This window comes from Nannospalax galili, unplaced genomic scaffold (genome assembly GCF_000622305.1).
Source record: "Nannospalax galili isolate Female #2095 unplaced genomic scaffold, S.galili_v1.0 scaffold1266, whole genome shotgun sequence".
Classification (NCBI taxonomy): Eukaryota; Metazoa; Chordata; class Mammalia; order Rodentia; family Spalacidae; genus Nannospalax; species Nannospalax galili.
In genome coordinates this window covers 231,367-246,543 of record NW_008354379.1, presented here as the reverse complement: position 1 = coordinate 246,543, position 15,177 = coordinate 231,367, and positions in this window count along the sequence as shown.

Sequence of the window (15,177 nt, the reverse complement as noted above, 5' to 3'; positions counted from 1 at the left end):
ATAACAATTTTCTGAGCTAGGCTGCATCGCTTACAAAATTGGCTGTACATTTTTAGGTTTACAGTTGAATTATTACAGTTAGACAATATTGTACTCAGTACAAACCCTATAAGACATAAATTTGAATGATGTCTTATAGGGTTTGTACTGAGTACAATATTGTCTAACTGTATTAATTCAACTGTAAACCTAAAAATTTACAGTGAATTTTGAAAGAGATGCATCTTAGCTCTGGAAATTATTGAATAAGTCAATGTTGTTGCAATGAAATGCTTCTTCTAATTATGTGGTTATTAAATAAATAATTTTTAAAAATTAAAAAAATTAAATAAAAACCTCAGCTTTCTCTTCTTTCTGAAAATGTCATGGTGGCTAATTATGAGACTCTGTAGAAAAACTAGCACTTTCCAAGGCAGAGGGCTTGATGTCAGAGGCAGGTCTTCACACACTTAGGAAAGCCTACATCACACACACAAGCTTCCCAACTCTAGCCATGGTTTGTTTCATTATTTGAAGGATTAACCCTTTGATTTTTAAGAGCATCTTCAAAGTGTGATATTTTAAGTGGTACTCACTAACACCTCAAACTTTTCATTAATACACCAATGCATAGTATTAAATAGAGATAGTCCTGTCTCTGCTTCATTCACTGAGGTTTCTCAAGTATTTATGTCTGAAGAGTTGTTATGAGATCCCAAAACATACATAGCTCAATTCTTATTCATGGTTTTCAGTAGTTAAATATTAAGGAGTCACATTGTGCTACATATGCATCACATGAAGAATATTATATTTGTGTATATAATACAAATATTCTACTAAAAATTCCTAAATGACTATTATGCTCCATGAAAGTAACATATCACAATGAATGAACAAAAGATTTGGATCACACAGGGTTGGAAAATGGAGTCTGCCATTGCCAACTACAATGATATCAGGCAATTATTTTATATCCTGCACACAAATTTTCTCATCTGTAAAACAGGAATGCTAGAACCGTGTTAGCAGAGTTAGAAAGGCTAACTGAGGTAAAGTACTAACATCATAGAGCTGCTGTTCACCAGGATAGGGTGGCGTCTCCTGTAGATGGAGCTGCTGGGTCCCCAGGAACCCTGTTTGTTACCTGCAGCTGTGTGGCAGTTCTTCAGGATGGCTCATGCGCTGACAAGATCGATGTTTTCTCTCACATTTCAAGCTTTTGTTTGCTATTCCAGCCTACTGTTCAGCTTTATCTATATTTCAATTGATGGGGAGAAGGAAAGGAATTATGCAACATCAAAAACAATAATGAGTACCTTCAGCATGAGGGGAAGCAAGTACCAATTTATGTAGCCTAGTGGAAGGAAAGTATGTGGCTGGTGCTAAGCCCTCGCTCACCTCACCTGCAGCACTTGACTCAATGTCTGTTGTGTGTGATGACACCGCAAGGGTTTTAGATACTGAGTATGGCTTTTATTTCTCTTATAGTATCTGATACATTTACATTGTATACACTGGTTCATATATGCATTGGATACTAATCAAACTCAGGATACTTAACATAATCAGCACCTTAGATTTTCAGCATTTCTTTATGGCATTCAAATTCTTTTAACCATTTTGATATACAGCATATTATTGTTCATTATAGTCACCCTTCTGTGCCACAGAAGTCCAGAATGTATTTGTCTTACCAAACAATAATATTGTACCTGTCAATCAGCCTTTCCCTTTCTTCCCTCCTGCCTGTTTGCCAGGCCTCTGGTAATCATTAATGTATGCTCTCGACTTCTGTGAGATTAACTGTTTTGAGATTCTACTTATGAATAAGATCAAGTAGTGTTTGTCTTTCTGTGCCTGACTTATTTAACTTGGCATCGTGTTCTCCTGGTTCAACCATGTAATAGGAAAATGTTCTTTATGGCTGAATAGTATTCCATTTTGTGCACGTACCATATTTTATCTTTTCACTTTAATGCTACCTTTTCCCATTCTCAGTGTGATTATTCCTTTAATTTTGCTTATGATTTCTTCGTTCTACCTCATGCTGTTTCCTACAGCCAGACTGCCTGCCTCCCTTCTGTCTCCTTATCTTCCTCCATCTATCTAAATCTTGTTCATTTTCCCAGGTAATGACTTAAATCATATTCCTCTCTAAAGTCTCTTTGACTGTCCCAAATTCACTCAGCTATACCTTCCCCTGCATGTCTTGGCCTCCAGATTTATGAAATGAAGAGATGGTATCTGTCACTTGAGACTCTTGGGAAGATTCAGTACTACAGTGCATGTAACTCATTCAGCCTGGTTCCCTGTGATTAAAGGTTGTAGCTTTCATATTATTAACAGTCCATAGTCACCCCTTTTCTCACCATTTTCATGACTTCTGGGTATAACATTTTGTTTGTATTTCTAGTTAGAATGCTTCTCGTTCTGTCTGACACTAAGAGAAACCGTGCATGTGTTTCCTGTAGTCAGAGGCATGTCTCTCTCCTTCAGTATAACAAGTGTCCTGCTCAGTGCTTGGTGAACAGTAGACACTTATGTTAACTGGGAAAAAAAGAGAAAAAAATTAATACAGCCTCACTGTGGCTTAAATTTAGCACTTCTTATTCTAAGTGGTATCTTGCTCATTAAAGAAGATCCTCTTTGTTGTCTTTTCTTTATTAAGCATTTTATAGTAGATGAGCTTTTCCTTTTACAAGGTAGTCCCTAGATATCAAGGATTTGTATGATGACGTGTATGATGACGTAGACTTGGAACTCCTGTTCTGTCATCATCCGTACCTAAGTATCGGGTCCAGAATTAGTGAGGCACCTTGGAGGGCCACCCCAGCCTGGCAATCCTTCGAGGACCCTGTGATCGGGCTGTATGGGGCTGAGCAGTTTTTGAGAAAACAGCTCTCCTGTACTCACTTTATTAAAACGTCTTAGTCTGGTGAGTACATTTTCTAAGAACTAATGCAATGAACACAGGCCTTACTCATGCCCTGGATGGCATTTCTCTTGCAAGCCTGACTTGCTGGGCTGGAATCCAGCTTAGTGGGGAGGAGTTATGCCTTTCCTGCGCTTCCTGATGCTCCTACCTTTGCCTATGGAGGAACTCAGAAGAATCTGGCTCCAGCTGGAAAGATTACTTGAGTTCCAGTCACAGTGGAAGAGTGTGTCCTCTGAGGTTTGCTGTGAAAATGGGGCCTGGTCAGCTGTCTGCATCTTAGGGCCCAGCACTCATACTTTTGGCTTGATTTGAGTCTCTTCAGTGCTTTTGCATCAGGAGCTCTCCTCCAAAGCCACAAATCCTCCTGTCATACCAGATAAGAAGTAGGTGTCTGCCCTCTCTTCAGGAGGCAGCTGTAGATAAATCAGAACTGCTAGTTCATGATGGGTCCTAGAAGAAAGGTCTTGACTGAGGTGAGTGTGAGATCAGTCAGACGATCAAGACTGGAATGCCTAAGAGATGCAATTCCCTCCAGTTATGCTGACGTGTTTGATGAAGTTTTGATGAAGATTATAGCCTGGTTTGGGCAGGTGTATGGGGAATTAACTGTGCCCACATGTAACAACTTGGTAAAGAAGATAACAGCTCGCCCTTCTCCGTTCTCCCTCTTCTCTCCATCTTTTCTGACATTGTTCTCATGGCTATTCCAGGGAGGCTTGAAGTCTGGGAGTTCCATCAGATAACTGGCAGCAAATAAGAAGTGATGCTTGGCACAGGAGAAAGCAAGGATCTAAACTTGCCAGCAGCAAGGATACTACGCAGTATGCAAGTAAAAGTACTTAAATCCTACCTGCAAAGTATAACTGCAGCATTTTGAGGCAGGTGATGTAAATGACGTAGAGTTCAGCATCATTTCCATAGAGGAGAGATTGCCAAACCATTTTCCACAGGACAAATCTAGGCCATCATCTGACTTTGTATAGTCTGTGAGCTAAGAATAGTTTTCCTATTTTTAAATGTAAAATGAAAAAAGGCTGTTAAAATGTTCCATGTCTGGGTTGGTGGCATGGGGACACCCAGCTAAAATACCAGAAATAAAAAATCAAAATAAACAAAAATTCTTGTATATATATGCATAGTATGTGTTCATGTGTGTGCTGGAGAATGTATGGGTATGCATGCACATGTATGCACATGCACGTGGAAGACAGAGGACAACCTCAGGTGCCATTCTTCTGGTCCAATCCACCTTCTTTGGAGATAGGTCTCTCACTGGCCTGGAATTTGCAAAGAAGGCTAGGCAGGCTGATCTGAGAACCTTCAGGGTCCACCTGTCTCTACCTCCTCAGCCAGCACTGAGATTCCAAGTGCTTGCCACCATGTCCAGATTTTTTTTTAAATGTGAGTTCAAAGGGATCAAAGTTCAGTCATTGTGCCTGTAAAGCAAGCACTTTACTAACTGAGCTATCTCCAGCCCTCCCCCTCATATCCCTTAAAGCTACTATAAATTGATTTGATGGTATATGCCAAATGAAGAAACTGTCTTATTATTTAGACAGACTGGCCCAGAACATACTATGCAGCTCAAACTGGCCTTGAATAGTTAGCTTCTTGATTGATCTTGCCTCCCAAGTGCTAGGATTATAGGTATGAGCCAACATGCCCAGCTGTAAGAAACTTCTATTCATGGAAACATATTGCCTTGGATTTAAAGAGAAAGAAAGAGGGGGGAGGGAAGGAGGGAGGGAGGGAGGGAGGGAGGGAGGAGGAAGGAAGGAAGAGTTTGTAGCACCTAAACCACATCCTACTCTCTCTTTGCATCCTCCCATTTCCATCTAATAGAAATTGCACTTTCTGTACCTATGACCAAAGACCAAAGGCACAAGGTTACCCCTTCTTTCATCAGTCAAGGGATAGGAAATGTCATGAGGAGGGGCAGATCACCAACAATTTTCATTTGTTTCATATCCAAACTGCAGGATCTAGATTTCTAACAAGTCTGGCACAGAGGTCAAGGTCGTATTTCTCCACTGAGCTCCCTGCACCCCATCTAGGAGGTAGTATGGCAGATTACCTCCCCCATGGGTTACATGACACCTTCAAGACTACAAAAGACAAGCTGAAATACCCAACACTGTTACAGAAAATCTTGGGGAGTGCCACCAGAGTCACCACATGTTATTGGGGAAATTGGGGTCTCCTCTTGGGGTTCTTAATAAGAGGATTTAAGAGCAGATTCAAAAGAAAACTAACTCAAGAACAATTTTATTAAAGCTTAAAAATGCCAGGGCCAGGCAAGCTATAAAGTTTAGCAGTTGCACTAGGAGTCAGATGGAGAAGAAGAGAAAGACATGCCATTTGAGTTAAGCTGGCATGGAGGTCTGCCACACTCCAGGGAGGGGAGATTAGAGAAAGACTGAAGTCCAAAGTGTTAGGAAAAGCATGCTTAGAACAGAGATAGGAAGGAAAGGGGGGGAAGCTATGCTTTGGAGTAATTTGGAAAAGCAGACAGGCTTATTAAGCTGCATGGCTACAGTCTGTAACAACTGCGCTAGGACTGGGAATTGGGGGGAAGAAAAGTACATTATCTCATTAAAGGAATAGTTATTACTCTAATCTCTTTAGCATGACTTAAAATGAATCTGACTTCTGGAGGGGTGGTCCTTCAGCAAGGTGACTGACCTGTCCAACTGGCATTGCTGAGTCTCCATGAAGGCCAGAGATTCCACCTTGATCTAAGGAAACAGTTTCCCTTAATGGACCTTTATTGCTATTGTAGCAACACTGCCATCACTGCCCAGGGACCTTGTACAAAGTAAGAATGCTGTTGCTCCCTGGTCTTTAGCAGTGGCCTAAGCTTTGCTGTTGGTTTTTTGTTTGTTTGTTTGTTTTGTTTTTTGTTTTGTTTTTTTTTTACTATTTTAATTTTATGTGTTTGAGTGTATTGCCTGTATCTGTGTATGTTCACCCATGTCATGCAACGTCCATGGAGGTCAAAAGAGTTTGCTGAATTCCCCCAGAACTGGAATTATGGATGGTTGTTAGCTGCCATGTTGGTGCTGGGAATTGAACCCAGGTCCTCTGTAAGAGCAGATAGTGCTCTTAACCACTGAGCCATCTCTCCAGTATCGCGGCCTAAGCTTTGTATAAGGCAAGTGGCAATGTCTAAGAATAGAGGGATCTAAGAATAGAGGGATCTGAAGCTCTCTGAAAGGACTGCCTTTATTTGAAGCTGTGATGCAGTTCAAGTCCAAGAATGCTCTGAAAAGCAATGGAGATTTTGGAGGTAGCAATTAAGAGGAAGCTGCAAGCTCTATGCAAAGGGAAAGCTCAGTCACAGGATGGCTAGCTCACCAGAGAGAACCAAGGACAAGTCAGCTAAGGAGCAGGAATGCCCCTGTCATCACAGCAAACCTTAGAGACTGGCTCCAAATTTGCCACTGAAAAGGGCCCTGAATTACTTGAATTGACTGTACACAATTTATGTTGAAGGCATTGTCAAGAAATAGCAGAGTAATAAGCTGGCAATGGTGAAGACTAATTTCATCATTATATGATGATGAAAAGTAATGTATCAAGATTTAACTATTACAGTAAATATGCACCAAAGACCAAAATACATGAGACAAAACCTGACATAGAGCAGGGTGTGATGACCAAGCCTTTGCTTGAGTTCCAAGGCCAGCCTGGGCTACAGAATGAGGCCCTGTCTAGAAAGAAGGAGAGAAAAACAGGCAGAAACAGGAAAAATAATCAATAATAAATTTAGAGAGCAGCACTAATTTTTAGTAATGGATAGAAAACCGAGCATAAGACCAAAACCGAAATAAGGGACTTAAACAAATCTATGAACCAACTGATCATGAATGAGATCTACAGAGCACTACAGCAAACAGCAAAAGTGACGGTGGAATTGTTACTTTGATCTGTATCATTGGTTCTCTGTCTGGGAGAATAGACATTTATTTGTTCATATCTTCCTAAGAAAAGTTTCGAAAAACCGTTAACAAATCAGAAAAATTATGTGAAATGTATAAATTTGTAAGAAACATGAATACCAAAACTGACTTAAGGATTGGTAATTACACAGTTAATAGCTGTGTAACAAGTAGAAAGATTGATAAAGTTGGGTGAGAAGTAGAGGCAGGGGGATCCAGAGCCAGCCTGTGCTGTATAATGAGATCTTACCTCAATGTTTTTCCAGCATATGAAGATAATCAACATAGACATGATCCAGAACAAACAGTGGTCCCTTCTGCATATATACCACATTTACATAGTAGATAAGTAGGTCAGCCCATATCTTAGCTATTTCCGATTATATATCTAAATTTTAAAATTAAGCTAAATAATTTTCACTTACAAAGCATGAAGAATAATCAAATATTAAGGGATAATTGTAACAAAGAACTACAAACTTAATTGTGATGACTACATATCATTGTTGTACGAAGTTAAACTTAACTAAATTTTGGAAGGCATCCCATTTTATAAATCAGAATACTAAATATTAAGATGACAATACTCCCCAAATTGATGTATCGATTCCGTGCAATCCCTACTAGAATTCCAGCAGTTTTGTTTGTTGATCATTGTTATTTTCAGAAATTAATCTGATTCCAAAACTTATATATCAATGTAAGGCATATATAGTAGTAGCCAAAAGAACCTTAAGAAAGGAGAGCAAAGTGGGATGACTCACATTTTTCAAATCTAAAACTTCCTATAGAGTTGGATAAGTCAGTTATCCATGGCACTAGGAAGTGGATAAACACACAGATCAATGCAGTAAGGTTTGAGAGTAGAGATGAGCCCATAGTGTTCATCAGCTTTTCATTACTACAACAGAATCCCTCTTGGGGAAAAAAAGGTTGGCTTGCTCACGGTTCTGGAGCTGTCCAGGCAATGTAGGCCAAGCTCTGTGGAGAGAGCCAGTTTTGGGCTGCATCTCCTCATGGAAGATAGCAATGTCAGAGCATGCACACAGCATAGGCTTTACATGCTGAACCAGGAACAGAGGCCAGGCTTGCTCATTTTATTACAATCACATACAAGGACCCAAGGGTTTAATAAGAACTACTCACTGACAGCAGGCCCCAGGGACCTAATTACCTCCTACTAGACCCCAATTCGTAGAGAGTCTACCACCTTTCAATAGCACTAGCCTAGGGACCAAGGTCTCAGCACACAAACCTGGGGGATGTGCAAATCATATTTAAATCATAGCACCTTAAATAAATTCTTCTATTCGATATAGAGGAAGAATCCTTTAGCAAATTAGGTAAAGGAAAAATTATATTTACATACAAAAGAATAAAATTGGGGTGCAGGTGTGGGTTGGTGATAGAGCATATGAACAGCAGGTGTGAAACCCTGGGCTCTGTACCCAGCACCACAAAAGGAAAGAAGAAAAAAGAGAAAAAGGAAGATGGGGGAGGGAGAGAGAGAGAAAAGAAATGGAAGTAGGTGCTCACCTCACAGCATAGATTAATATCAGCTCAATGGGTCCGAAACCAAATGTGGGCGTTAGAACTATCAACTGTTCAGAGGAGAACAAAGGCATCACTTCCCGATGACTAGGAAATAGTTGCTTAGATATTACACTAAAATCTAAACAATAAAAGAAAAATAGGCATATTGACTTCATTTAAATGAAAGTCTTTTATACTTCAAATGATAAAGGAGAGAAGATACCACAGAATGGGAAAAAATATTTATACAACACATCTGATAAGTGGCTCACATTAAAAATATATAATAAACAATAAAACAATTAAAGGATATCAGAAGATCAGAAGATTTCTCCAAAAAAGATGTACAAATGGCAAATGAGCATATGAGAAAATGCTGATCATCAATAATCATTAATGAAATACAAAAGTACAAGATACCACATCAAACCTCCTAACATGACTGTAATAAAAAAAGATACCAGGTGTTGACAAAGATGTAAAGAAATTGGAACTTTAACACACTGCTGATGGGAATTTAAAATGGTATAGCTGCTTTGGAAAATGGTCTGGCAATTAATCCAAATTTATACAGAAAATTACCCTATAATCTAGCAGTTTTTACTCCCAGGTACCCAAAGGATACCCTAAATAACTGAAAACATATGTCAAAATGCACACAAAACCTTACATTTAAATAATAGCATTATTTATAATGGAAAAAATTATAACAACCCAAACACCCACCAACTGCTGAGTTGTGTGGAATGTAGTACATCCACTGCATAGGAATACTGCTTAGTGTGCTGGATAGCTTCTGTTGTCAACTTGACACATCTGGAAAGAGAAACCTTCAAGTGGGGAGTTGTCTCCATTGGACGGGCCTATGGCCATACCTGTGGGGCATTTCTTGATTGCTGAGTGATGTGGGAGGGCCCAGCCCACTGTGTGTGGTGCCGCCCCTGGGAAGGTGGTCCTGGGTTGTATAAGAAAGCAGTTCCTACCTCCATGTCCTAGTTACTTTCTATTGCTATGATAAAAACACTGACTAAAACCAACTTGGGAAAGAAAGGCTTTATTTTATCTTATCTCCCCCAGGTCACTGTTCATTACTGAGAGAAAGTCAGGGCAGGAACTTGGAGGCAGGAACTAAAGCACAGACTATGGAGGGACACTGCTTATTGGCTTACTTGTCTGGCCTCTGCCCAGCCTAGAAGTCTCTATGTAGACCAGACTGGCCCCAATTTTGATTTCACAGATCCACCTGCCTATGCTTCCTGAGTACTGGGATTAAAGGCATGTGCAACCTTGTCAATCTCCAACCTGCTTTCTTAACAACCCAGGGCTTCCTGTCCAGAGGTGGCACCACCCACAGTGGGATGAGACCTCCCATATCATTCAACAGTCAAGAAGATGCCTCACAGACATGCCCACAGGCCAATCCAATACAGGCAACTCTCCAGTTGAGGCATGTCAAGTTCACAACTGTCTCTTCCCAGGTGTGCTGGACAGCTTTAGTTGTCAACTTGACATACCTGGGTAGAGGGAGACTCGATTGGGGAATTTCCTGCATTGGACTGGCTTGTGGTCATGTCTGTGGGGTATATTCTTGATTGTTGAGTGATGTGTGAGGACCCAGACCACGGTGGGTGGTGCCACCCCTGGGCAGGTTGTTCTGTGTGTGTAAGAAAGCAGGCTGAGCAGGGGCCAGGGGAGCAAGCCAGTGAGCAGTGTTCCTCTATGGCCTGTGCTCCAGCTCCTGCCTCCAGGTTCCCGCCTGAGTTCCTACCTTGGACTCCCAGGTGAAATGTGACCCAGGAGATATAAGTCAAATAAACCCACTCCCAAGTTGGTATTGGTTAGAGTGCATTGTCACAGCAATTGAAAAGAAACTGGAACACCAGGTGTGTCAAGTTCACAACTGAAGCTATCCAGCATTATTGACCCCTTATCAACTTGATACTCGAACATTATTTAACTATAACCCTTTCATTTTTGTACCCAAAATCTCATGTTAGTATTAGTATTAGTATATAAAGCAGTGAAACTTTAAAAGTCTCACAGCCTTTAAAATTCAAACACTTTAAAAGTTCAAAGTCTATTTAAAGAATCTCAGCTGTGGGCTCCTATAAAATCCAAAACATGTAATATCTTATTTCAAAAGGAAAGAACTGGGCACACAAGTAAAACCAAAGTCCAGTAGTACAGCTCAGTGTTGGACATCTGGGATTCACTCACAGTCCTCTGGGTGCCAAAGGGCTGGGGAAAGCTCCACTCCTCTGTCTCTACTATTCACAAAACTCGCAGCTTGTCTCATAGGCTCAGGCTGGCTCCATTCCACACCTGCTGCTGCCCTTGGTGGTCATCCCATGGTCCTGGCATCTCCAATATGCTCTGTTCTCCATTGCACCTGAGGTTTCACCTTCACCAATGGTCTCTCCTGGCCTCACACAGTGCCAAGTCTCAGATTATGTCCATGACCCCTTCAATCCTGGGATCTTCACCACAACTGAGGTCACGCCTTTACGAATGACCTTTCCTAGTTTCTCACAGTGCCAAGCCTTGTCTGTTCTCCATGACCCCTTTATGCCTTCAAAACTAGTACCACATGGGCAACTCTTACCTGTTACAAAGTTTGCCTTCCAGCTTGATATGGAGCTTTGAGCCCCCTATGGCCCGCAGCTTCTGTGTGCTGACCCTGAGGAAGTACTTTCCAGAAGATTTCACCGCAATGATGCTGATGTCTTCTTAATCACAGCTGATCTTTCAGCCCCAGCTAACCAGCATCAATTGTCCCAGTAAAACAAAGATTTTGCTTCAGTGATTCTGGTCTCTTATTAATCACAGCTGATTCTCCAGTTCCAACAGACCAGAAACCACAAATTCTCAATTCGAAATCTCTCACAAATGACCCTGATAGTCTTTACTCCCTTGAAATTTCACAAGCCAGGCCTCCACTATCTGAATTTCCCCAAGCCCTCACAGAACAGCTCGCTAAGCTCCAAGCACTCGATGGCTTTTCCAGCCCGAGGTTCCGAGTACTTCCCCAATCCTCCCCAAAACAACACAATCAGATGTGTTCCTGTTAATAACCTACTCTCTGGTATCAATTTCTTGTCCTAGTTACTTTCTATTACTGTAATAAAAACAATGACCAAAACCAACTTGGGAAGGAAACGGTTTATTTTTATCTTACATCTCCCAGGTCACAGTTCATCACTGAGGGAATTCAGGGCAGGACCTCAGGGCAAGAACTTGGAGGCAGGAGCTGAAACACAGACTATGGAGGAACACTGCCTACTGGCTTGCTCCTCTGGCCTCTAACCAACCTGTTTTCGTACAAGAAAACCCAAGGCCCCCTGTCCAGAGGTGGTACCACCCACAGTGGACTGAGCCCTTCCACATCTCTCGGTAATCAAGAAAATGCCTCAAAGACATATCCACAGGCCAATCCAATAGAGGCAACCCAACTAAGGCACCCTCTTCCCAGGTGTGTCAAGTTAACAACTGAAGCTCTCTAGTCACACTCCAGATTCCTGCCTTAATCTCCTGCCCTGGTTCCCCTCCATGATGAATTTTAAGCTGTAAAGGTGAAATCAACCTTTTCCTCCCCAATTTGGTTTTAGTGAGTGTTTCATCACATCACTAGAGAAATTAGCTAAAACACTTAGCAATAAAAAGAAATTTCGCTTTTTGAGATTTTTTTTCTGTTTTGTAGGTTGCTTTCTCACTTGAATTGCTATATAGAAACTTTATCATAGAATATGGAGAAATTAAGCTGGTACTGACATCAAGGCTTCATCTCTACTGGTTAGCTTTCTTAGTGCTGGAAAGTGCTATGCATTCTACTGGAGGAGAAAAGTACCCACTAGTGCAATACTGGCACAAATATCATGGGAGTAACCAAGCACTTTCTGGTTTCATTTAAGGCCCACCCCCTGTGGCTAAATAGGCCCTAGGGGAGAACCTACTACTGTTTTTCTGCTGACTCCTAGTGATTTATTATTGTACCCATAAATTAGTTCAACCGTCATCAGAAAAGCTTTTTTTGGCAGTAGATGGTAATTAACAGAGACCCACAACTGGTCAGGGAGCAGAGAAAAAGAGACTGTGGAGTGCTCAGCCCTACATGGACATCTATATCACATCCCTTCTCCCTGGAGTTCAGAGATCAGTGGGAAGAGAGGGCAAAATGACTGTAAGAACCAGAGGCAGTGGATAACTACAACGAAACAGTGTTTCCAGACACAGTTGAGTAATTGCACATATGAACTCACAGTGGTTGTGACAGCACGCACAAGACCTGCACAAGCTCAAGCCAGACACAAACCCATCATTGAGTGGGGATGTGGCACAAAGTTTCACCCTTGGCTGAGGAGCTGTTGGTAACTGATGAGTTTTTTTTAATGAAGACACAAAGCTGGGTGTGTAAGGAAAAAGGGTAGATCTGGGAGGAGTTGAGGGAGGAGGTGAATATGATCAAAATACAGTGTATGAAATGCTCAAAGAATTAATAAAATATGAAAAATTAATTTAAACAATATATAACCAGAAACATTACATGCATTCTGCTAAGTGAAGGAAGCCAACTATAAGCATCAGTTCCATTGGCATGAAATGTCCAGGGTGGGTAAAAATTTAGAGACTCAAAGTGGAGCTAGGGGTTTGAGTGAATATTGTGTGAGGTAAACATAATCTAAATTGATTTGGGCATGCCTATCCTCTTTGTCAGTGTCTCTTTAAATACTAGCAAGTGATCTCACTGTCTGTTTTTCAACAAATAAAGTAAATTTCAGTTTTGCTTTCCTCTGACTTTCGAGTTTAGGTTTCTTCTTGCACAGAGGAAGTACTAGACCCACCTGAATTTGTCACCTACTAATGGTCCCTCCCATAACATTCATACTGAGAGTTTAGGGCTGGATCCAAGGAGTAGGGAGACAGGATGGGAAGAAATGAGTCTGTATCTCACAAGCCAAAATCTGTGGCAATATCCAATGCCAGGTCATCAGGCAAGCATATTATTTGAATTTGTCTGAATTTTCAAATTCTTAAAATTTGTGATGTCTAATAGAAAAACAATGTCAGCATAGTAATAATTATGTTTTCAAGGTCATAGGACCAGCCTAATGAAGAGTTGGAAATGGACTCCAAATATCTGCTGAGCTAGGCTGATTATCATATCACTTTTATTTACCTTTAAAAATCCCATACTGTGATCAATGGGGAAAGTGATAGAGACATGTAAAGATGCATCCAAGGTTATGAAACAAAGAGGAACATGCAAGATAAAAACCCTTCCAAATGCAATTGTGACAAAGGGTGTCTCTGCAAGCCAGTCTGTAAAGTGGTTGTAATAATTCTGAGTGATTATTTAGCAGTCAAGAAAACATTGTCAGAGAGTGATGGAACGGCCTGGCAGAAGAAATTATCGAAAGACTGGCATCAATCACAGTTAAGTGTAGTGTCGCTGCTAATTATGTGACCCCTGCAGCAAGCCTGCCTGCTCTGATGGCACAATGATGGAGGCTGTGAGGATGGATGAAGTGGCCATCCATATCTGGCACTGGCAGAGCAGAGTGGTCACACTGAGGGTTGGATATACAGCAGTTCTCAGAGACCCAGAACGAATAACTTAGCTAAATGTGCAGGAGGAAATAAAGGCCATCCTGGCTACAGTATCCCAAGAATGTAAAAATCAAAAACATAACTTTAGACATTTTCTGATCAAGGCCTTTTAAATATTTCCTGTGTATTTTTTATACTTTGCAATGAATTCAAGAATGAAAGCAATTGTCATATTTTGGTAGTCATTTATGAGCTACATTCCTTATGTATTACTTCAAACTAAACAGCTACCCTACTAGATAGTGATCACCAAGCCTGCTGAACAGCTGTGAAAAGAAATGAGGTCTAGTGAAATGATGTTACTGAACTGAGGCCACCAGCCTGAAAGTAACAGACTCTACTGGAACATACATAGGTTTAGCTCCTGACTGGTCTCTGCCCACTTTGTCCCACCATCTTCTTCCAAAGGTGGTGGAATAATCTGTAAGCTTGGTTAGGAAGAGATTATGTAACCAGCAGATGACTGGTGCTTCCTTCCTTTTGAACTCACTGTTTTGAACAACTAAGTTTCCCATGGACATGAAATCTCAGAAATAACAGCTCTCTTGTTCATTGCCATTTTGTCCCATGAGTTTCCCATTGTGAGGCTAATGCTACTCAGGCTCCCTTCAAGTCCTACATTAATCAGAAGAGCAAGACAGCAACAACTCACACACTTACCAACTGCTTGTCACATTCTCCATGGTCTAGATAAATTCTGTCGAACAGAGTGCAAATCACAAATGCTAGCCATATCACATGATGTTAATTGTCCAAGTATCTACATCCTTTTATCTGTGTGTATATACATCTGTAGGCATGTTCATATGTGTCGGTGTATGCATGGCATGCCATGCCATGCCATGCACATGGAGGTCAGAGAACAACTTCTGGTGTCAGTCCTCACCTTCCACCTTGTTTGATACAGGGTCTCTTCTTCACTGCTACGTACACCAGGCTAGCTGGCCCACAAGCTTCTGAGGACCCTCTACCTCCCATGTCACTGTAGAAGCACTGGAATTACAGATACACACTAGCTGTGGTGGTTTGAATGAAAATGTCCCCCATAGGCTTCAAGGGTTTGGACATTTTGTCTCCAGATGATGGTGCTGTTTTGGGAGGTTTTAGAAGGTGTGGCTGTCCTGGAGGAAGCACCTCACTGGGGGTGGGCTTAGAGAGTTCTTAAGCCTTGCCAGATCTCCAGTC